The following is a 23026-nucleotide window of genomic DNA, read 5'->3' on the forward strand; positions in this document are numbered from 1 at the left end:
AATTGCAATTTACAAAGATATTATTAAAAGCTAGTTGTAATTGTATGTTAAAATTTGAAACAAGACTACATTTAAATCCACAAAAAAATTAAAATTAAGACAACTAAATAAAGAGAAAAAAACTATTAATTTTACAATAAATAAATAGGGTATCATATTTTAATTAACATAATACATAAGCTAATTGATTTATCATTCTCAAAACAAATTTTTCTTTCCTATTTTATTTATATTTTTAAGATTTAAAGATCACATTATTTATTGATATTATTATTTCAAATTATATTTTTATTTTTACTTGTCAACTAAATTTCAAAATCTAATAAAGGACTAAGCTATTAACTATATATTAAAATCAAAAAATAAATTAAAAGAGCACATTAACAATAATATCATTAACTAATTTTTTTTATATATTATAATTATTAATTTCTAATAGGCTCGGGCCAGCCTAACAAGCTTAACAAGTTTTTTGGAGAGCCTAAACCTGACCTGTTTAGTTAAACAGGCCTTCAAAAAGGCCTGAACCTGTCTCTTTTAGAAAACAAGTCAGACCAAATACAGGCCAGGCCTAACCATAAATTCTTGACAGGCCGCCTGACCTGTTTTCACCCCTAATGGCTGTATATGATTGGGATATGTGCTTTACTTTTGAGTTGACAGGATAGGAAAGTTTTGCACATGATGCTCGTGTGTTTAACACTGCTGTCTCAACTCCATCCTTGGATTTTCCTCATCCACTTCAAGGTATATTTTGATTAGTTTCAATTTTAATTAGGTCGAATTCGTTTTATATTTCCATTAATTTCACAATATCAACATAATTTTATGATTTATTAGGGAAGTATTATTTGGTTGATGCTGGTTATCCAACACTACTAGGATATCTTGGTCTGTACAGATATGAACGCTATCACCTTCCAGACTTTAGGCAACAACCGAGATTCAAAAATTATAACGAAGTCTTCAATTATTATCATTCAAGTTTGAGGTGCACTATATAAAGGACTTTTGGGTTGTGGAAGAATAAGTTTCGAATTTTAGACAAGTTGCCCAAATACAAGTATAAAAATGAAGTCCAAATAGTTTGTGCTATAATGGCTATACATGATTTTCTCCGAAGAAATTTTGAAACTGATAGAGATTTCATACAAGCTCAATCTGAAAGTATAATTGAGGAAGACAATGATGATTAAGGTGGTGAGACATCCTCGTCAAATTTACTTAGATCAAGATAAATGAATCATGTGCATGACACAATCAAAAACCAAATTGTATTGAGCATGGCATCCAATTAGTTATGTGATGTATTTAGTTTAAAAATACTACATTTGTATGATTTCTAATTTATATATATTTATCCATTACATATATTTAATTAAGTATTTTAGTATTTTTCAATTTCCTTCTAATAATAAATTAAGTTTCTTTATTTTTAATAATTTTATTTTCAATAGGTCACATTATATATATAATTTCTTTCTAACAATAAATTAAATTTCTTTATTTTTAATAATTTTATTTTCCTTACTTTTTTTAAAATGGTCATATTATATTTAAATAATATTAGATATGTACTACTTAATAAACTTCATTTTCTTTTAAGTTATTTTGCTTCCAAACTTAGTTTGACATTTATTATCCAAACAAGTTTTAGTTTCTGAAATTGACTTGTTTACAAAACTTAACTCAAATAAATCACATTATACTATATGACTTTTATCCAATCTGACTTCTGTAAAAATCATATTGAAAAAAAAGTTACTTCAGCCATCGCTAATCCAAACACACCACTTCTTGGGTTTTAAAAGCACTTTTCCTGTTACCCAAACACCAAGTGAAAAATACTATTCTGCAAATTGAGATAAATTTTTTCTCATATTTACTTCATACATTGTAAAGTATTTTTAAAACTATGATTTTGATTCTATCTAAACATCTCCCAGTAGAACTTAGTTTTTAGTGCGATTTTATTTGTTTCTCTTACCACCAGAAAGAAAAGAGAGTATCCCATAACCTCTCCTTTGCCCATTCTTTGTATTTCATCTCTTTTGTACGACCCACGTTATCTCCGTCTTATCCATGCTTAAAGAGAGTTAGGGAACAAACAACTACCCCTTAAAAAATTATTTTTATGTAAATTGAGATAATTTTTTATATATTTATTTTATATATTCTAAAATTATTTTTTAAAAAGGTTTTTTTACACAAGAGAAAACTACAATAATACTTAAGTAGGATCTGAAAAGACATCCAATGTGGTTGACTATTATCAACTTAACATGGCACGGTCCCATTATCACAATCTCTTCTCTTTTCTTAAAATCATAGCAGGCTTTGAACTCTTGTCTACCTCCCTATTCTAGATAAGCCGGTGATTCGAAAAGCAGAGCCTTAGTTTTGTAAATGTGTTCATGTTACCTAATATTATTAGATGTGTTTGAAACAGCGGTAGTAGAAATAATTTTTTAACAATATGACTTTTGTAAAAATCAGTTAAATTAAAAGTCAGCTAGTGTAATATGATTAATGTTTAGATTAATATTGTAGAAAAATCAGTTTGATAAATTAAAAATTGTTTGAATAAGAAGTAAGAAAGTAAGTTTGGACATGAAATGACTAAAAAAGGCTTGAGCTTTAAAAAAAACATTATAGATATATAATTTGATAAATTTAAAAATGTTATCATTATAAAAATAAAAGGATTTAACATATTATTGAGAAAAATCTGTAAATACTTAAGCATATTTAATTAGATATATTTAATAAATAAATATATACTAATTACAAATAATAAAAAATAATTAAAAATCAAAGGTGGCAAAAAATCTAATAAAAAATCTCATTTAATAAAGGATCATTTATAAATTATAACACATAAAATTAAAAAAAAAACCCATTCAACATACCCACGCAATGCAACAAGAGAGAGGAGAGGGGAGGGAGGACTTGTTCGCAGAAGGAAGAAAAGGGTAAATATGAAAAGTGGTGTATCCATCGTCTGTGGGTTCAGTTGGTGAAAGGGTGAGACATATAGCCAAGTTGGCATGTGTTCGATCCCTGGGAAGTACCACTTTGTTGTGGTTCTAGTCGCGGCGCTTGAGGAGGCATCCTAGCTTCTGGGTGCCTAGGTAAACGCCTGAGGGTAATTGACGGCTCACCCTGCCCAACATTGGTATGACCTAGGAGGAAGGGAGATTTCGCCCTGTCTTTATCATGGGTGAGCCCAACCCCTTTCCAAAAATTTTCTTACAAAAAAAATATGAAAAGTGGTGTAATAATGGGTTGCAATAAATATGATAAAAGTGAGCCACTCAACGCAACCAATGTATTAGAAGTAAGAAAAAATAGCTTCAGTTTTGGCCACGTTAGGAAGCAAATGAGCTTTTCAGCCACAATTGATCCAAATAATAAATTATCTCTAAATGACCCACCAACGTGTTTGTGCGATTTCCTGGGCATATTTAGAAAGTGTTTGGATGAAATCAAACTATAGTTTAAAAAATAGATTTTGAAAAAAAATTATTTTTAAAAATAGATTTTGGAAGACTATATTTTGTGAAGAAGTGATTCTGATAAAGTGAGAGTGTTTGGATATCTGTTATTAAAAATACTTTTTATATCTACAAATTACTAAAAAAAACATAAGTTAATATCATAATTACATAAAAGATAGATTTTATAATATATTTTTATTTAAAGTAATAAATTTGTTAATAATATATTTTTTGTTAACATAATAAATAATATATAAAAAATATAATTAATAAATAATTAATATGTCTATATGTATTTATAAAATATAAGATTAAACATGTTTTTAAAAAATAATTTTTTTGCCAACTGGAAGATATTATTTTATCTTGAAGATTTTAAACATAAAATTTCATGATTTTTTTTTTTGCAAAATTGAATTTGAAATTCATTGTACTACCTCTGTTCTTTAATATAAAACCTTATTTGACTTTTATTTTAATTCTAAATATAAGATCTCAATTCATTTTGTCTCTCATATTTATACATTTTTTTCAAAGTAATCTTTCTAACAATGGTAGTTCTAACCAATACGCTTGATTAGTAAGGATATTTTATAAAAGATAATACCTATTTGTTACAAATAACTAACTTAATTTTTTCCTTAATCTTCTCAAATTAGTCAACTAGCTCTTCTAATTAGGATTGGAATAGCATAACAATTGATGTGAGGAATTTTTTTCCCAAGAGAGACCATTGCTTGCATGTAAATAACTATCATATTGAATAACATGTCATGATCGCCCCAGAGAGGGGGGGAGCTAAGCTTCAATTCATCCACTCCACCTTTCTCTCCTCTCTAATGCCCATCATAATTATGCAATAGCTGTATTTTTACCGTTCGAAGTGAAATTTTCTTGCTTTGGACGAAATCATGGTTTTGGTAGCCTAAACTATGGTTTTGAGGCAAACCACAGTTTCAAAAAATTATGGGATGTTTAGATATTTTTTAGGCTAAATCATAGTTTGGGCCCTAAAAGTATTTTTGGCAAGTTTGCAAGGTCGCAAAGCAGCGGTAGTTGCGGTAGCTTAAAGGAGGATGATTTCAGATTACAATAGTAATATAAAATTTCTCCTCAAATAGTTGTTACTTACAATGGTGCATTAGTTCGTGCTTTTTGCAGTTGCAGGCAAGTAATATGTTATCTTATTAATCATTATTATTAATTATTAATGTGAATGTTAGATTGTATTTCCCATTGATTGTGCTTGAGCCGTGGCCAAGGAGCATATAGCAAAGAGGCTTTATGTAATAATAATTTTATTTTAGTATAATGTCACTTTTTATTTGGTTTTTCCGTAAGTTTTTCTTCGCTTATAATATAACTTGATTAGTTGATCCTTAGTCAAAGTAAAACTTACACACACCACACACACAAACTTTGTGATACTTGTTTTTTTTTTTTTTTTTTTTCTTTTTAACCATCATTGTGGTATTTGTTTTCAATAATAAAAAAGAAAATGTGTATTTTTTGATCCAGGATTTGCCCCCTTAATTTTAAAAAAATTAAATTCATTCATAATAAATTGATTGGAAGCAAATAGTTGAAATATATAATTAAGTTGTTTCTTGATAAAATTGGATTATTCTACGAATAATGGTTGGATTGACTGTATAAAGACTAACCTAGTTGGTATGGACATCACTCCCAGCCTGCAAGAGACGACAGGCTTGATGTTGGTAATAATTTTTAGAAGTATGAGATTTTCAAACCAAAAGGCAAAAGCCGATTTCAACTTTGTTTTTGGCTTTTGACCTTTTTTATTTCATCTTAATCCAAACAAATTTAGTTGAAATAATTTTTCATAAAGATCTATAGCTCTTTAAACAACTTAAGTTTAAAACTAGGTTGACATAAAAATTCATATTGCCAACTTTAATTCAAGCAAGATGTTTAATTCAAACAAAGGTGAAAGACTTCAAATTTGAAAGAACTTTGAACTTTGTTCTAGGGTAACGGAGAAAGGATTCATAAGTACGAAAGCCTTTATCGTGAAACTCAAGCTCGGATTCAGAAGCACAATTTCAGAAACAAAATGGAGATGATGAAGGGACATTTTTAATTATAGACGCTTGGAAATTGGAAATTATAGATTTTTTTCGCCAACTATTTTAAAATATAAATTCAGTTTGATAATATGCAAAGTATTTATTAATTTTTCTTATTTGTATCCTTTGTACAATTTTTGCCAACAAATTTATGCACTTGAACTTTATAATTAATGTAATATTAAGTTTTGATAAGAGGAGATGGATTAATGATTATTATTTTTTAATCGTAGTTAAATCGAACTTATTTTATGAATAACAGAAATGAATTATAAGGAGTTTATGGACGGCTGCTGGAGGGCACTCCATCACAAGCGTATTTCATCTCTTCCCTTAATACAACCCACGTTTTGTCTAAAGTTCATATTTCCTGGGATATTTAGGCCGTCTCATCCATGCTTATTCACAGTACAAGTAATAAGTTTGGATCCAAGGTAGAAGAAGTAACTTATTTTTAATTTGATTTTTAAAAAAGTTTGATTAGATAAAAATTAGATTACATATTGTGATTTATGTTTGGATTAGTTTTTGTAAATAAGTTAGTTTGTAAAAACAAAGTTGTTTGAATTATTATTGAAAAAGTAAATTTAATTGTAAAATGACCAAAAAGATATAAATTTTATTAAATAATATATGTAATTTATTTTCTCTCATCTGCTATACTTTTTGGTGACATTTTTTCATACTTTTTTTTCACCTTTTTTTTAATTTATTATAAAAGCATACTCATCGCGTCGTATTTATAAGACACTTTTAATATATTTGAAAAAATAAATTTAGTTGTAAAATGACCAAAAAGATATAAATTTTATTAAATAATATATGTAATTGAAGATTTTGTAATAGAATTGAAATATAAAAGAGTTCCAGTACATATAGTGACATATATAGCGAAACGATACTCTGGGTTCTCAAGAAAAAGAATCGTTTTTTAAATATCCACTCACTTGTTATTAGTTAATAATCCTAATGATTGGATTTATATGTTTATTGTGATAGGAAATGAAATATTCAAAAGAGATTTTTCATCGAATAACTATTCATCTAGTGTATTTTCATGTAAATAGAGGCAAGAAAACTCTATGGAAAAATAGTGGTTCAATTCGATGTTGTTTACTATACTCTTTGGTGACATTTTTCCATACTTTTTTTTAATCTTTTTTAATTTATTATAAGGGCATACTCATCTCGTCGTATTTATATGACACTTTTAACATATTTCATATAAATAAAGAAAAACCTTAAACTATATTAAATTTTATCTAAAATATAATAATTTTTTAACTTAATCCTTGTTTAATATATATATTCAAAAAATAATCATTTACACTATAATAAATGAGGGACATTCATACTAAAAATTTCATGCAGTGACTTATAAATAAAACTAAGAAAACCTTCCCTTTCTGACTTATAAAAAAAGATCATAGGAATATTTGAAATCAAAAATATATTTGCAACCTATTTACTATTTTCAATTAATTTTGATTAATTTTTTGTTATTTATAAATTAATTATTTGAAACTTATAATAAAAATTAGAGAAAGTAACCCAATTTTTTTCTAAACTTCTCTTTCGACCTTTTTAACAGTTCCACCAACTCTCATTTTTTCTTTTGACGTAAAAGCATAATGCCCTTACAGCTAACACAAACAATCAAATTTCATAAATCGCACGGTTTGTCACCGCACGATTACCCACCAAAACGCCTTGGCAAATAGGCCCCGTATCTGCTCTTTGATAAGTAATTAGGGAAGTATAAGCTTATTTTTGTACAATATCCTCATGAATACATAAAATTATAGAAAAATCTCTTTAAAAATATTTGAATAATCCAAATATTTATTTGGATCATTAAATTTATTAAAATCTTAACTAGACCACATTATTCATAGAAGAATTTTAAAGTTTTATGAAACAATTTTAATATCTTTTTTATTAGAAACTTGGAGAGATTATGATTTGCTATCATTTTTGCTTTGCATGAAAGCTCTTAGCCAGGCAAACTTGATATTCATTATTGTGAAGTCAGAAAATTGATCAAGCAAGTGTATTATGAAAATAGAAAGTTGTGAATTTAAAACTTAAACGTGTTAATTGTGAAACGAAAATGTTAATTTTCAAGGTTATACTGTGATCAAGGTTTATCACTATATGCAAATACTTATTGCAAGTATTGTGGAAACAAAAAATTGTGAATTCAAAATTAAAATGTATTAGCTGTGAAATAGAACATGTTAATTTTTAAAGTTGTATTACGATTAAGTTTGATTCAAAACCTGACAAAATATTTGGGGGTGCTGAGTGCACCTTAACCCTTGATTTTTCACCTGAGCCGTGTAAGAGGGGAAGATGGTGCCTCGAAAAGGCCTCATGACGAACGAGCAGTAGGCGATGAGTTATGATAAAGAACTAAACAAAATAAAAATCATACAGCGTCACACAGTATAAGAAATAAAATAGATTGAGGTCTTTATATTTATGATTAAATTGAATTTATAACTAACTCTTATATCAAATACTGAATTTAGTACTATATATTGGGCTTAGCAGATATTGTAAATCATAAATTATTTCAACGGTTAATTATTTGGCTGCATCTCTGTTTGATAAAAAAAGAGAAATTTAGCTTCTTATAACTTTATTCATTGCCTGCTTCTTTGGCAGCAAACTAAGTTGTTTCTGGATAAAATTGGATTATTCTGCCAAAGTGATTCGATTGACAAAATAAATTAGTCTAATTAGTATGAACACGACTCATATCCGACAAAAGCATGATCACAAAATGAAATTAAAGCTGGATTTTTTTTTTCACAACAATAACGAGAATATATTAACTGTTGCATAATCTAATAATCTCTATTCACTTGTTTAAAATTAAATAATTCCATGTTTGCTTGTCATAATTTTTTTAATTAGAGTGTTAATAAAATATTTTTAAATCCTAGCATATTAAGTTTAATTTTTAAAACAATTATAATTGTCAAAAAAATCATCACGTAGCACTAATAATTTCATGGTTAAATAATTAAAAATATGCTTTATAAAGTTAAAAGATTGAACTGAGATCTTATATAAAAATAAAGAATCAAATGTATAGTTTAACCTTTATTCTTTTTATTATTGTTTATTTAGCAATGGTTAACTGGACGGGAAAGTGGAAACTGTGGATAAGGCCCTGAACGTGGAATTAATTAGCAAATGGTATTTTATACAGCTTAATTTTCCTCCTATGCAACTTAACTTCAATTCAGGATGTGCGTGCGCCCAATCCACGTTCTTTATCCATCATCTTAGGAACTATTTAATATAAGAATTTATTTAATTTTTAATTTAGTCCTAAATATAAAATTTAAATCTATTTTGTTTTTTTATATTTATTTATTTTTTTAGATGATCTTTATAGTAGTTACATATATTTTTTTTATCAAACGTAATTACACATATTAAATGTTTAATCAAGTGACACTTAATTAGTAAGGATGTTTTAAAAAAAACCACCCATTTATTACCAACAACTATTACCAACAATTAACTTAATTAATTTTTTTAATCTATTTAAATTAGTTAACTAACTCTTATATTAAAAATAAAAAATAGTATTTACTAATTAATTTTTCACTGAAAAATTTATGCTCAATTTTCCCAAATAAAAAACTGTGGGCATATACATATTTCTGGCCGAGGGAAAACTTCAATAATATAATAATGTCTCTTTCCCGCGGGACACATTTACGATTTAGGAAGTTCAATTATACGTTCAAAAAATATTGATTAGTATTAGTCAAAAAGATGTTGATTTTTTTATAAAACATTAATTTTATTCAAACCCACAGAAAAAATAGATTAGAAAATTACATAAAAAGGCCAACTTCAAAAAGCCTAAATGAACCAACCTTTAGCAGAACTCGGGTTTAGCATATAATGGAAAATATTCAAAGAAAGAAAAATAAATTGAGTACAAGAGTGTGACCATTACGAAATAAGTCTGGGATGAATTAAAGGAACGAAATAGTAATACAATAAATTCACAGAGTTCTTGCACAAAAGACTAAATCATCTGAAACTTTCAGGAATACCTTCCCAGAGAATACAATTTCTTACCCTCCACTCAGCATATATCCATTAATTATAATGAAGATAATTAACCAGACTAAATTCAAGGACGAATTAAGATTGCATCCCATCTTGGAAGTAGTAATTGAAGTCCTCATCTGACACTAACTTACTATACACATTCTCAAATATACTTCCAGCAGGAACATCAACAAACAGCCCGCAATTCTCAGAACGCCTGGGATATGATGATAATATTTCCAGCAATTCCAAGATCTTAGCCTCTTGCCTTTGATGATCTGTAGTCCTAATCACCACAGACCTCAAAACTGTCGCATACTTCATTATAAATCCTACAATTTCCAACTCACCTTTCAAGTAGTTAAAGCCATAAAGAGCAAACGTCTTCAGATTTGATGACACGCATGGAGGAACTTCATCTTCATCAGGACTTGCTTCCATAGTCCAATCCAGCCCCTTGCAACCCTGGCCACGTACGCAAAAGTGCTCTGTAATACTTCTAGAAAACTAGATCGTAGAATAAAAAGAGATTCTAATTGACTCTTCAAACCTCATGAATTATGAGAGTTTCAAGCTTGGGGAAGCTTCGGAGGCAGTTGACCATACTACTCCACCCCTTCTGAGTTAAGTAATGAATTTCCAGGTGGGTCAAATTGTAAAATGTTGGACATTTACCTACAAAAAAACAACGCTGCACGGGCAAAGATCAGGCCAAGTTTAAAAGATTTGTGTACATAATGTTACATCAAAAACTTTTTTTTTTTTTTAGAAAAAAACTCATAGTAGGTCATCCATACCTCAACTAAGCTTAGAAATGTAACATTAGTAAACACTTGCATTGGGAATAGATCTGCCTGAACCAATGCAGTATCCAAGCGATGAAGCCTTCCAATGTCCAGCGTCGTGTGCCCATCATAAGGTAAATCCACATACAGTAGAAATAATTCTTGTAGACAAACAAATTTAGAAAGAAGCATTCCTAAAGTTTTAGCATCCGAGAACTTAACATATATCATGTGCAAGGCCTTAAGAGATGGCATATGAACAATAGAAAGATTGCTCACCTTCACCCTGACCAACTTTAGGATCCTAATGGCGTTGTTGTTGAAAATAGCAGAGGGTAAGGGCAACCTAACTTCAGAATTAAAACCAGGTGCAAAACAGAGATTCAGATACTCAAGTTTGCTCTTGAGCACTGCGTTAATCCAAATGTCAACCTTATCAGGGGACACATCAAAATAGTCACACTTGAGAGCAAACATTTTGAGAGATTTGGGATCAACAAAGTTGAGGGTACCGTCTATAAATTGAAGGAAAGATTCATAACTATTAAACCCTTTATCGTGAAACTGAAGCTTAGGAATGGAGAGCCAAAGTGGTTTCCACATCTTTGACAAGAGCATCGTCGCAGCAACGTCTTTGGTTTGGAGAGATTTAGAAGAGAGAATATGCAGAAGCAGTGAGGCCGGGAGGTTGCTGATCCTGTCCCTCATTGTTGCTTCGGCTTCTGTGTTTTCAAGAAAGGCTGAACGGAAAGGCAGGAAGGCGGAAGAGAAAGGTTTTAGTTAATGAGTTCAGTCTCAACAGAACAGCAATAGTAAAGTATTGCCCAGTCCCCTCCAACGATCCTATTTACGATAGCTTTTGACTCTTGCTGATCGCCTCAATAAATGCCTGGACAGAAATATATTTTGAGTGATCTTCACGCGTCCACAATTTCAGAAAGAGTATTATGAATCGGCAAAATAAACGATGATGATAAATATCAATAAAATTAATTAAAAATAGGGTTATTTGGTAATCAAAATAATAATGATAATATACTGATAGAGTTACTTTGCTTTAATTGATTTTTTTTTTTGGGATTTTAGTGTCACAGGTTACTTTCCTTTAACTTTAAATATGAATCACCTAATATAACTTTTTATTGTTACCTAGAGCTCATATTTTATTCTTATCTTCAAATTTTAGCTATTACTTTCTCCCATTCAAAATATAAGTTAAACTTTTTCTATTATATTTATCAAGAAAATAATTAAAATCAATTTAAAATAATAAATATGTAATACATATATATATTTTTTAATATACCCTTATTAATAAAGAGAATAAGTAAAAAAATATAATAAATGAATTAAAGAGAAAAGAGAATATATGGGAGTAAAATTAGAAAAAAATATTAAATGCTTGGACAAAAATAAATGTTATCTTATTAAAAAAACCTACCATTTTAAGAAAGTTTAACTTATATTTTGAACCGGAGATAGTATTATCTTAATCAAGGCTGAGCTAAAAGGGAAGGCACTGTAGCATACTCCTTTGATTCTATTTATAAGATACTTTCAGTATATTTTATATAGATCAAGAAAAATTTTAAAATACATTAACTCTCTATTAAAATATAATAATTTTTAATTTTATTTATATTTAATATATACACATTTTTTAAAAAAAAAGCACCAGCAGTCACCTCCTATTAGTAAGCTGCCTACGTCACTTTATCTGACATCGTGGTAGCCTCCACAGTATAACACAAGAACTTTAATACTAAAATGAAAAGTTTTTCAAAAGCATTAAGAATTTTAATTAAATTCAATAGGATTATAGCAGAATTTTAATACGAAAATCCATTGACAATCTCGACAGTAAGTATTAACAATCCAAGAGGAACTGCTGACAACTTAGATAGTGTTTGTTGACAATTGACTTTATAAGATAATATAATATCTATATAAGATCAAATTATAATTAAATAGTATAATATAATAACTTTAACACTATTAGGTTTAGTTAAACTATTTTTTTTTTTTGGTAATCTAGAGCAGACTGAGGCCTATGGCCCCCTCCCGATTCCCCCCGGTATCCAGCGCCTTTTCCTGAGTCCCTGGCCTTCTAAACTGGACCAGGTAACCCGGGGCAACTGACTAATCCGGAGCGGGGTTATGTGTTTAGGCACGCCCATGTAAGGTGCTTTGCACCAAAGGCGGTAAACCCCTCCCAACAAGCGCGGCTCCAGGTTCGAACTCTCGTCCGCCTGGGGTGTGTCAGGTGCCTTTACCACTGCACCTAACGCTTGTTGGTTAGTTAAAGTATTTAATACCTTTGAAAAGCTTTCCATTTCAGTGATAAAGTGGTTGTCTTATATTATTTAGTTATAATTTTCTCTTATATAGAGGTTATGTAATCATATACAGCAAGTTGTCAATAGATACTGCTTAGGTTGTCAACAGTTTCTGGCAGAAAAAACATGAATTACAAATTTAAGGGATAGTGATGTCATTTTATAATTAGAATATAATATTCTAAGATCTTGTGGGACCTACTAGTAATTTTGACATTTTGTGGGTCCTTACAAGAATAAAGTCTACTCTTTGGGACCGGTGGATAATTTTCCCTAAAATCATTTCCTCTTAATTCTTAATTATTTTACAGCATGTACATATATACTGTATTCTTTTCCTCCCTTTACCGAAATAACTTTACACCATAATTTTTCTCAACACATTTAATCCTCTCTTCTTCAAAGCTTCCAAACAGCCACCTCTCCTTGCTGACATAAAATTCAGTATTCACAACCAAACTCACCTCCTTCAAGCGACACGCACACGCACAATATAAATATATATACATATATATAAATTTATATTGTTCTCAATCTTCACTCTCCTATACACAACACGCCACCTCTAGCAAAATCTGGAATTCTCCGGATTCCAACATACTCCCAAAATAATGACAAAATCACTGGAGGAGGAGCAAACTTTGTGCAGTCCCATATATATACGTATATATTGCATCATTTCTCTTCAATTTCCCCCGAAACATGACGCCAACATCAAGCAAAGAGCTTCCCTGTTTAGGACAGCAAAAGCCAGAGCAACAAGCAACATGCAGAAGGGATAAGTTACATGCAAAACCATAATTCACTTTAACAAGGTTTACTCCGCCAATGGCTGCGTTAGTCTTAACTTGATCATTAATTTTTTCACTTCCCCTGAAATTTTAGAAACCCAAAACTTCCAAAACTTTGCACAACCAGCGAAACAGAAGGTAGAAGATGGATTAGGAGGCTTACCTTAGTGGGAATCACCGTTTGCCTGCCCAACAGCCCTCACCGTTCACCTCCTCCTCCTTTCAATCTCACAACCACTCTCTCTCTCTCTCTATTTCTCACTTCTCTCCGAGTTGCAGGTGAAAAATGAAGAGAGAAGAGGCGATCAGATGGTTAAATGAGAGAACAGCACCTGTGGTGTGTTTGTCAAAATTTCTGGACCATTTTGCCCTTCTATATTTTCTTGTTTCCAACTTCACCCCTTCATCCATTTTCTGAAATTATTAAATAAACCTAGAAATCAATACACAGTATTTTATATGGATTTTCCTTTTCTATTAGCTTTTTTAGCCCATAAAATAATTTTTTTAAAAATTTCAGGTCAAAAATTGACTCCTCACTATTTTTCTTGAATTTTCAAAGAAAATAAGCCTAAATCCCATAAATTAATTCTTAATACATTATAAGGATTTTCTGCCTTAATTAGCTTCTTCATCTTATATAATAATTATCATAAAAATATCAGCTAAAAAAAATTAATCTCTAGCTATCTTTTTTGGATTTTCAGGAAATCGGCCCCTTTTAACTACAGAAATTAATTCTAAAATTATTTAAGTTATTTTTGGGGAACTAAACTTTTCCATGAGCTTCCTAAATACTCAAAATTAATATTCTATAATTTTTTAATTTCTTTAGATATTAAATAATTTTAGTAATTACTTTTTCCTGTTCTTTTAAAGCCTGAAAATTCGGAATGTTACGAATTATACTTGATTCTGCGAAGCGGACAAAAAAAGCTATGATTGATTCTAAATGTGTTTTGTGGACATTGCAAAACATAATGAAAAAAAATCATAAAAGAAGACCTTGAAAATTGAAAAATTGTATATAGGGAGCCGTTCACAAAAATTGTTATTTGTTTATCAATTGTTGTCAAAATCAATACCAATATTGTCGTGGGTTCTAATTTGTAGGAGATTATGTTCGGGAAAATTGTGGGAGATTATGTCCGGGAAAATTGCTAAAAAATACCTTGAAAATACGTTATATATGTAACTCATTCCATACATTAACAGAGGTGTCACACATACAAGAAGGGAAACTTTTTAGAATCTCAAAAATGTGTTTGCCAGAATAGGCAGAAGATGTTAATTTTTTACACCCGTTTTTTGAGATTCAATTATATACCAATGTGATCTTTATGATTAAAGCATGTCGTGATATGAAAATTATTATTAGTTTAACTCTGATTCATGATTTTTGAAACCGATGAATCTTGAACATGTACCTGGACTCTAATGGCAGGATGTTTGAAAAGATTTCTTCCTATAACATGTTTAAGACTCAATTGAACGTAACATATATAAAGTACGTGTTGATACAGAAATCATATTCAAATTTTTGCTCTCTGATCTTAAACCCACGCAAATAAGTAGAATCACTCGAATTCTATTTTCGATCTCACAGCAAATAACTCTGATGAAAGAAATAGAGTCTGGGTGTGGAGAGAACTATTTTATCTCAATTTTTAGTTTTCATTCGCTGTCCTGTACTTTTAACCCCGATACACTTAATTTTGACCTGTGTAACTGTTCCACCCTTGTTTATTTGTGTCCTGCTTATAATGAGCTTGGGTTTATCCATCAAGCGAAAGTGGACCAGTACGTGGTTTCTTTCGACCAATCCACCCTGAAACTTTCTGTATCAGGCCTAATAATTTTCCAAGCCTAATATTTATCTAATTAAATGCAAATGACAATGTTTTTACATGTCATTATACATGCATTCAAAGACCTCATCATGAGACTTTCAACATTCCTTTATATCGTATTTGTGGACACAGTACAAAACAAGATGTCCTATCCTACATTCTAAAACTAATCAGTTTGTGTTGTATTTCTCTTTCTGTTTCTTTCAAAATTGTCATAAGCTATCCTAGTTCGCACGAAAAGCAGCAAGCTTGAAACCAAACCTGCCATGGAAATACAGCCCCACCATATGAAAGTTTGGAAGTAACACTTCCTTCCTGTGCACATAGACATACTAAGCATCCAGCTTATGCGCGTCGAGGACTCGGCGTTGGAGTCATAAACCAAAGCGGCAATAAGGCCAAAAAGACATGAACCTATGGGTATGTTGGTGATGAGGATGTTGTGATTCACAGGAGCACTGTTTGGACCAAACAACTCAGAAGTAATGGACACTGCTTCAGAGAAGAGGAAGCCAGAACTTAATCCTAACATGCCAGTGCTTATTCTCAGAGACGCTTCACTTCCAGATGCTGCAAGCAATGTGAATGCAATTGGTGTTGGAACCATGCCAATTGTGTACCATCCTGTCCTTGCAAAGTGTATGTTCCAGCTGCATTATTAATTAAAAGTTAACTAGGCTAACATATATTTTAATCACATTCCTACATAAAATTTAAAACCAAATTGACTATAAAATTGATGTTTTATCCCACTTAAGTGATCAATGAGTAAAGTCAAAAGATTTAATTATGCTTACTTTTAGATCAAGGTAAAATAAGTTAGCTAGACTTCTCTTCAACAATGCATTCCAGGCATAGAGTTAAAAAGCGGGAGAAATTTATACTTGTGAATTCAAGTTCTCAAATGGGAATCATTACTAAGATAATTGATCTCTAAGTTTGTGGTTTAGTATTAACATCTTTTGATGAACACAAAGTTGGCCTATTTTCACTGACAAGTGCTGGGTCTAATGAAAGAAGTTGGTCTCTCATAGCATGATAATTAAGATTCAAATTCTAGAATTCCCACAACAAGAGGTGTCTACATTTAATACTCAATCATTTTTTAAACAAGATTTCTTATACACAAGAGGAAAAAAGAGCCTATTTTTTGTTCATCTAGAGAGGTCATTGGATATTTTCCATTACTATGTCTATCTCTTTCAACTGAATGAATTGCCCAGTTGAAAGAATAATAAAACCACTGTATATACAGGATCAAAAGAACATTTTAGTGGACGATCCAATTGAAAGTTGAGTAATTTGTAAAGAACATGAAAATGATTTGAGAGAAAGAATATGCTTTTCGAGTCACATACTTGCTCAGGAAGTCAGGGCCAGCAGCAAGAAGACGACCAAAGAAAGAACAAATGGAATATAACGAAATCACAGAACTAGTCTCCGAACTGAATCCCAATGACTTCGTAATTTGCCCCAAGTTGTTACAGTAAACCAATCCAGTCGTACCTCCACACAAATATGCTACATAGTACAACCAAAAGTCCCACCTTCTCAACAAGAGCCTCGCTGAATGTTCTTCACAAATGACTCTCATCTTGTCTCTCTCCATCATCTCCTTAACAAAACCACACTTCTTCTTCCTTGTGAAAGTCACACCAACACTCCCATTTCCTGTACTTTCCTCATCACCATCATCATTATCACCACTACCAATCAGCCCTTTATTAAGCTCATCATTATCATAATCACCATCATCCGGTTTAGTCACATCCAAACTCAAGTTTCGCAGACAAGTCCATTGATCTCTGGCATACACAATCCTAGGCATGAACAATGGAAGCACTAGCAGAAAAATAGCACCTACAAGGGTAATACGTGCCCAAGTCGTGCTAGTGGAAATATCATCAAGGATAAGGAGATAGAGGCCTGTGATGAGAGAAAGGATGTAGAGGCCGATGAAGACGGGGAAGTCGCGGTGGTGAATGGAGTCGGATGATGGAAGGGGACGTGCCGGCTGATAGAGAATCGTGATCGGGATTAGTGTGACGCTTGAAATTAGTAGAGGAATGAGTGCGTTAAGCAAGAGGTAGAGAGCGTCATCGCTGGAATTTACTGAGTTGACAAGGAAAGTGTATAATGCTGCAGTTACACCATTGAAGCTGATGCTTAGAGATAATGCAAGAGGAATACTTGATGTGAAATTTTTTATGCAAATGACATAGCACACTGTGTTGAACCAGCAGATACTGCACCCGGCTGCTAAACATGAAAGAAATACCTGCGTGGTTTATAATTATCAAATTTTACTAGGTTGCTAAAATTCATAAATTGGTGTGAGTCGCATATGTAAGAAACAAGAATGAAACTATATATGTTATAAAAAAAGAATGAAACTATATACCCTAGTGACTAGCATCTTAATGCTCATCACTATGATAAAATATCCACTATGCAAATATATAACTTTGACAATTTTGATTTAGAATTTTTAATTCATGGTTTTTAAGTAAAAGATTATCTTTTGAAAAGTGATAGTTAATTAAGATATTTATTTTAGATATGTATAAATTAAAATATAAAATGAACTTATATTAAATCTGGACCCTTCAGTTTTGTTCTAGATGGTTTAGATTTGGGGAGCACCCAATATGTTTCAAGATTCTCAGCTGTTATGTGAAAATGATATGCTAATGATTCTGGTTGTTTTGTTTTTCAAAAAGGACATATGCCAAAAGCAAAAGTCATCAAGACTTTTTAGTGAAAAGTAAGATTTATCATCATCATTTAACTAGGGTGATGATTTTCCAAGCATGAAAAAATATGTTGGAACGAATTTCGGTATATATTGCAATGAAGTTTAGTATATACGCTGACATTAGACTAGGAATATTATAGTTACATGTTTTTTATACTAGAAGTCTAGAACATAAACTTGCAGCCAACAAATTATATAAACAAAATTAGGTAGGGGATAGGTGGTTGATCATTTCTTGTGTTATTTCCTAGCTTGGAAGGCAAAAAAACAAGTTTATTAATTTCTTGCTTTACAAGAATCATCTTAATAGTTTAGGTATTGTGGCCAACAACTTGCCAGCAATGTCATAAAGGTACAAGGGGTTTGTCTGCACGGAAATATTCAGATTATTATCCATTAATTATTAATTAATTTAAGTTATTCATAACTAATCACTCCTAAATTACATTAGTAAACTATTTCTATCACATAATTTTGTTATATATTAATACTTCTATTCTTTACTATAAGAGTTAGTTTGATTTTCAATTTAATCCTAAATATAAAACCGGCCTCAATGCACTTTATCTTTTATATTTATCTTTTTTTTAAAGGTAGTCCCTGTAGTAGTTGTATATGTTGAAAGTTTCATCAAATGGTAGTATTAACTAATATATTTGATTAGTAAAGGTATTTTAAGAAAGACAACATCTATTTATTACCATAACTAACTTAATCAATTTTTTTAATGTACTTAAATTAGTCAACTTGCTCTTATATTAAAGGCCGGAGGTAGTATTATAAAGGAAGAATGACAAAAAGGAAGCTGAAAATTACTAAATCCCAAATCAGGTTTGGTAACATCACTTTATTTGGTATTTACAACACTGAATTTACAAATAATAAGAAACTTTTGTTGACATTTCTTATTTAATATTTACAAATTTTCAAATTCTTTTTGTATCATTTTTCCTATTATAAAAGACTTCAAAATTTACTATATTATTTAGATCAGATGTGTCTAGAAATTATGATAAGTGAAACAAAAACCAAAACAAAGACTTGTATTGTGTTGTGTCTTTAATATAATTCATTTATTTTGAAATTTCAAATTTTGTTAGAAATGAGCATAGCATGCGTGAACTAAAATTTTACAAGTACAAAAGACGTCCATCCAACACACATTTGTTCAATTAAATTAATTTGTTCGGCAAAAATAATTTATTAATTTTGTTGGCCCAAAGTCTTCAATTAAATTAGTTGAAAATATGCTTATATTTAGTGCTCAATAGTGCCTTAAATAAAACTATCCCCAATAAAAGGGGTACTTATATTTTAGTAATAAAACAAAAGGATAAAAGTATGTAAGGGACAACAATCACAACATGTTGTTGCCGAATAAAATGTATAAATTTAAATTACAAATAAAGATAACTTTTTTTAATTTTATTGAAAAGAAACAAAGCAAGTGATTAAGGGCCGTGGGACACGGGGGACGATGAGTGATAAGTTTTCATTTTATTCTTTTTTTTTTTGATGAGTAGTTTTCATTTTATTCTTTTGGTAGGAAGTTAAGACTAAATTATACAAAATTTTATTAAGTATTAGGTCGTACATAAATAAAGTCATAAATCCTTGTATGAATACAAGAACGCCATTAAAATTCTCACCGTTGGCAAAAAAAATTAAGATTCTCACCAATAAATACTTTCACAAAAGATAAGATCTTAAACATTTAGATTTTTCCATGAAGTTTATGTCCTAAAAACAAATTTTCTATTATATTTTCCAAATTAATTTTCTTAAATTATATATTACGTCCATAAAATTATCTGAAATATGAAGTCAAGTAAAAACAATTTAGCATTATATATATCCCACTAATTTTAAAAGTCAGAGTTTATTATCAACATTTTAAACAGTAGAATTTACTCGTACCAGATTAAAAGTTCTTAAAAAATTAATATCCAATCCAATCTAACCTAAAATTCTCATTTTGCAATTTTTTTATAGACCCCATTTCTCGTTTTAATGATGAGTATGAGTAATTTCCACCACTCTGGGTTGTTTTTAACTTTTGAAGGCAGAAGCTCCGTAGAAATTTCTTAAAGCAATTTTTAAATTTTGGTACAGAATAAAAACAAAACTTGTAGGCCCCAAAGCTATAATTGTGTGTTTGAATTTCACCTTCATCACCGCTTAAATTTGCGGTCAGAATTGTTGTTGTGTGGCTTCAAGAGGCTCACACATTTCCTTAAAAGATTTTCCAGAAAAATTAAGACCCATAAACGTGAGACTTATGAGCAAAGTAAAATATATACTACTTCAAGTTTTAATAAGAATTAATTTAAAGATTGAATTTGATTCTAAATATAAGATTTTTTTTTAGCAGTGATTTTAGATATACGATCTTAATAGGATAGTTTAATAAAGTCTATATTTATTATATATAACTAAATTAACTTCATAAATTAATTATCTGTCGTTTATACTAACGAGCAGAAATAGTACATGGGACACATCTTTGATCCATAATTTAATAAAGAATTATATTCGTCGTCTATATCTACATGTTTTTCTAAATATTATTAATTTGAATAATTAAACATAATTTTCAATATTCGTTAATGTTTGTTTTTAAATATTTAATATCTCAATGTCAGTATTTTTTAAATAAAACTAGCAGTATTAGGGTTAAAGAATTGAAAAATTATTTTATCAAATTAAAACTTTAAAATGAAATGATCCATGAAGATAAAAAATCTAAAACATACTTTTTTCTAAGTAGAACTTTTCTTTTTCTGACAAGTTAAACTCGTACGCCAACTATAATAAAATACACAAACTATTGAATTTAAACACAAAATAGAACCGCAGAAATCAAACTTTAATTCAATGTTAATTAAATACTTTCCTAAAATTCTTAAACATTGAAATGCAATACAAAATATAAAACTACATAAATCAAACAGATAAATTAAAAGTTAAATCACACAAAATTTTTTTATATTATCAAATAGAGTAAAAAGACAAATTTACCTATTATAATATATATAAAAAAGTTATTGGCATTATAAAATGTTAATTCTCCCAAACATTTGTTACTTTCTACTTTTGTGGGTCCCATTTTGTTCAGCTGTCTTCTCTCTCTTGTTTTTGTCAAAATCTCTTCCTCTCATCCTTCCTCTCTCTTTCTTCTCTCTCTTCCCCCCTATTCTTTCTCTCTCTCTCCTACTTACCTAATATGCACCGTCTCTTTCTCCCGTTTCTCATTCCACGGCGACACCCTATATGCACTCACACGAAATGTGCGTGATTGGTTGAGAAATGGACTAGAACTTCACCCACCACCACTATTCTTCCACCTCCTCCTAGTTTGAGGAATTCAAAAATGGTATCACCGCAACCTATTACGCTCCACTTCTCACATATGAATCACCTCTTGCATATTGGGTAACTAGGAGAGAGAGTGGAAGGATAAGAGGGGAGGGGAGAGAGAGAGAAGAAAGATCGAAGAAGGATGCGAGGGAGAGAGATTGACAGGGATAGAAGAGAGCAAAAAGCTGACTTAAACAACGGGGGACCTAAAAAAAATAAAAGGTAAGGCCGTTTGAAAGAATTAACAGAGATTATATTTTTGCCCCTATGTTTTTGCACCTAACATTTTATTACAGTGTCTAGTGTCCTATTTTAATATTATAATAGGTAAATTTATTTTTTGATGGCCCAATGAAATCTTAACTTTTAGTACCTAATAAGGAACCCAACCAAAATTTCAACCATCAATTCTGTACGTCATTAAATTATATTTTTGGGTGTGTGCATATATCTGCTCAAGTTGAGTTATACGTGTGCGTATATAAGCCTCTAAATTTTATTACATGGGCAGATAAATAGTGAATAACACTACTAATAAAAAAGTCATATCTTCCTAAATCTAACAGTCTCTGAGAATTCATTCTAATGTTTTGAACTTTAACAAGTTAACTGTAGATAATATAAAGTTCAGGGTGGGTGAGTAGAATTTCGCCGAAACTGAAATAACAACGATTCATGGACCTAAGAAGAGAATTCAGCATTTTTAACAGAGAGCAAAGATGAAAGGCGAGTTGGAACTGGAAGTTACTGACCAGAACATAAGGCAAAGAGATGATTTTCTGAATGACGAGCCACTGAAGGCCGTTAAAACAACGCCGAGAAACGCAGATATGAGCGTGATGATCCACAGAGGAAGATACAGCAAACACAGACCAGAGCACCATCCAAATAGCTTGCCCATGTCGGAAGCCACCGCCAGATAATTGAGCTGAAGCTGAGTTATGTCAAGCACCGATTTCAGATCCGACGAGTAGGACGAGAAGTCGAAGTTAGTTCCTGTGAATGCTTGAACCCATATCGACGCTATGAGTAGGATCCACTTCCTCGATTCTTCACCCATACTATAGCGAGTTCTTGATGTTGATCTGATCCTACCTTCCTCCTCGTCGTGTTCAATTCATATATCTTGCGGATTTGATGCTGGGAATTGTTTACAGCTTGGGGAGGAATGAGAAGAGAGAAGAAATTGCAAGACCTTTTAAGACGCCTATATAGTTTTTTTTTTCCTTTTCAATTTTCCTATGAAATGTTTGTTGCTTTGTTTGATGGCGTCTTTCTGGTCATATTCAAGTGATGGTGATTGATATCATGTTAATAACTTCAATACACGGAATACGAAATTTTGTAAAAACAAAATCATTTGGAAAAAATAAATTATTCATTGTTTATAAATAAAAATAATAATTTGTCGGTTCTTATAGTTTTAACTGATTTTTAATCAGATTATTTAATTATTTTATTCCTTCTAATTTTTTCAATTATAGGCATTAG

The 23026-nt window shown here is 30.5% G+C and overlaps 1 pseudogene; it reads right to left on the minus strand.

Annotated features, from left to right (window-relative positions):
* Positions 1 to 15434: 15434 nt before the first annotated feature.
* On the minus strand, positions 15435 to 22722 carry LOC114761133 (protein NUCLEAR FUSION DEFECTIVE 4-like; annotated as a pseudogene).
* Between the last annotated feature and the right edge of the window lie 304 nt (positions 22723 to 23026).

Source organism: Neltuma alba, unplaced genomic scaffold (genome assembly GCF_004799145.2).
Source record: "Neltuma alba isolate B1F8T4 unplaced genomic scaffold, ASM479914v2 tig00011084_pilon, whole genome shotgun sequence".
In the NCBI taxonomy this organism is placed as follows: domain Eukaryota; kingdom Viridiplantae; phylum Streptophyta; class Magnoliopsida; order Fabales; family Fabaceae; genus Neltuma; species Neltuma alba.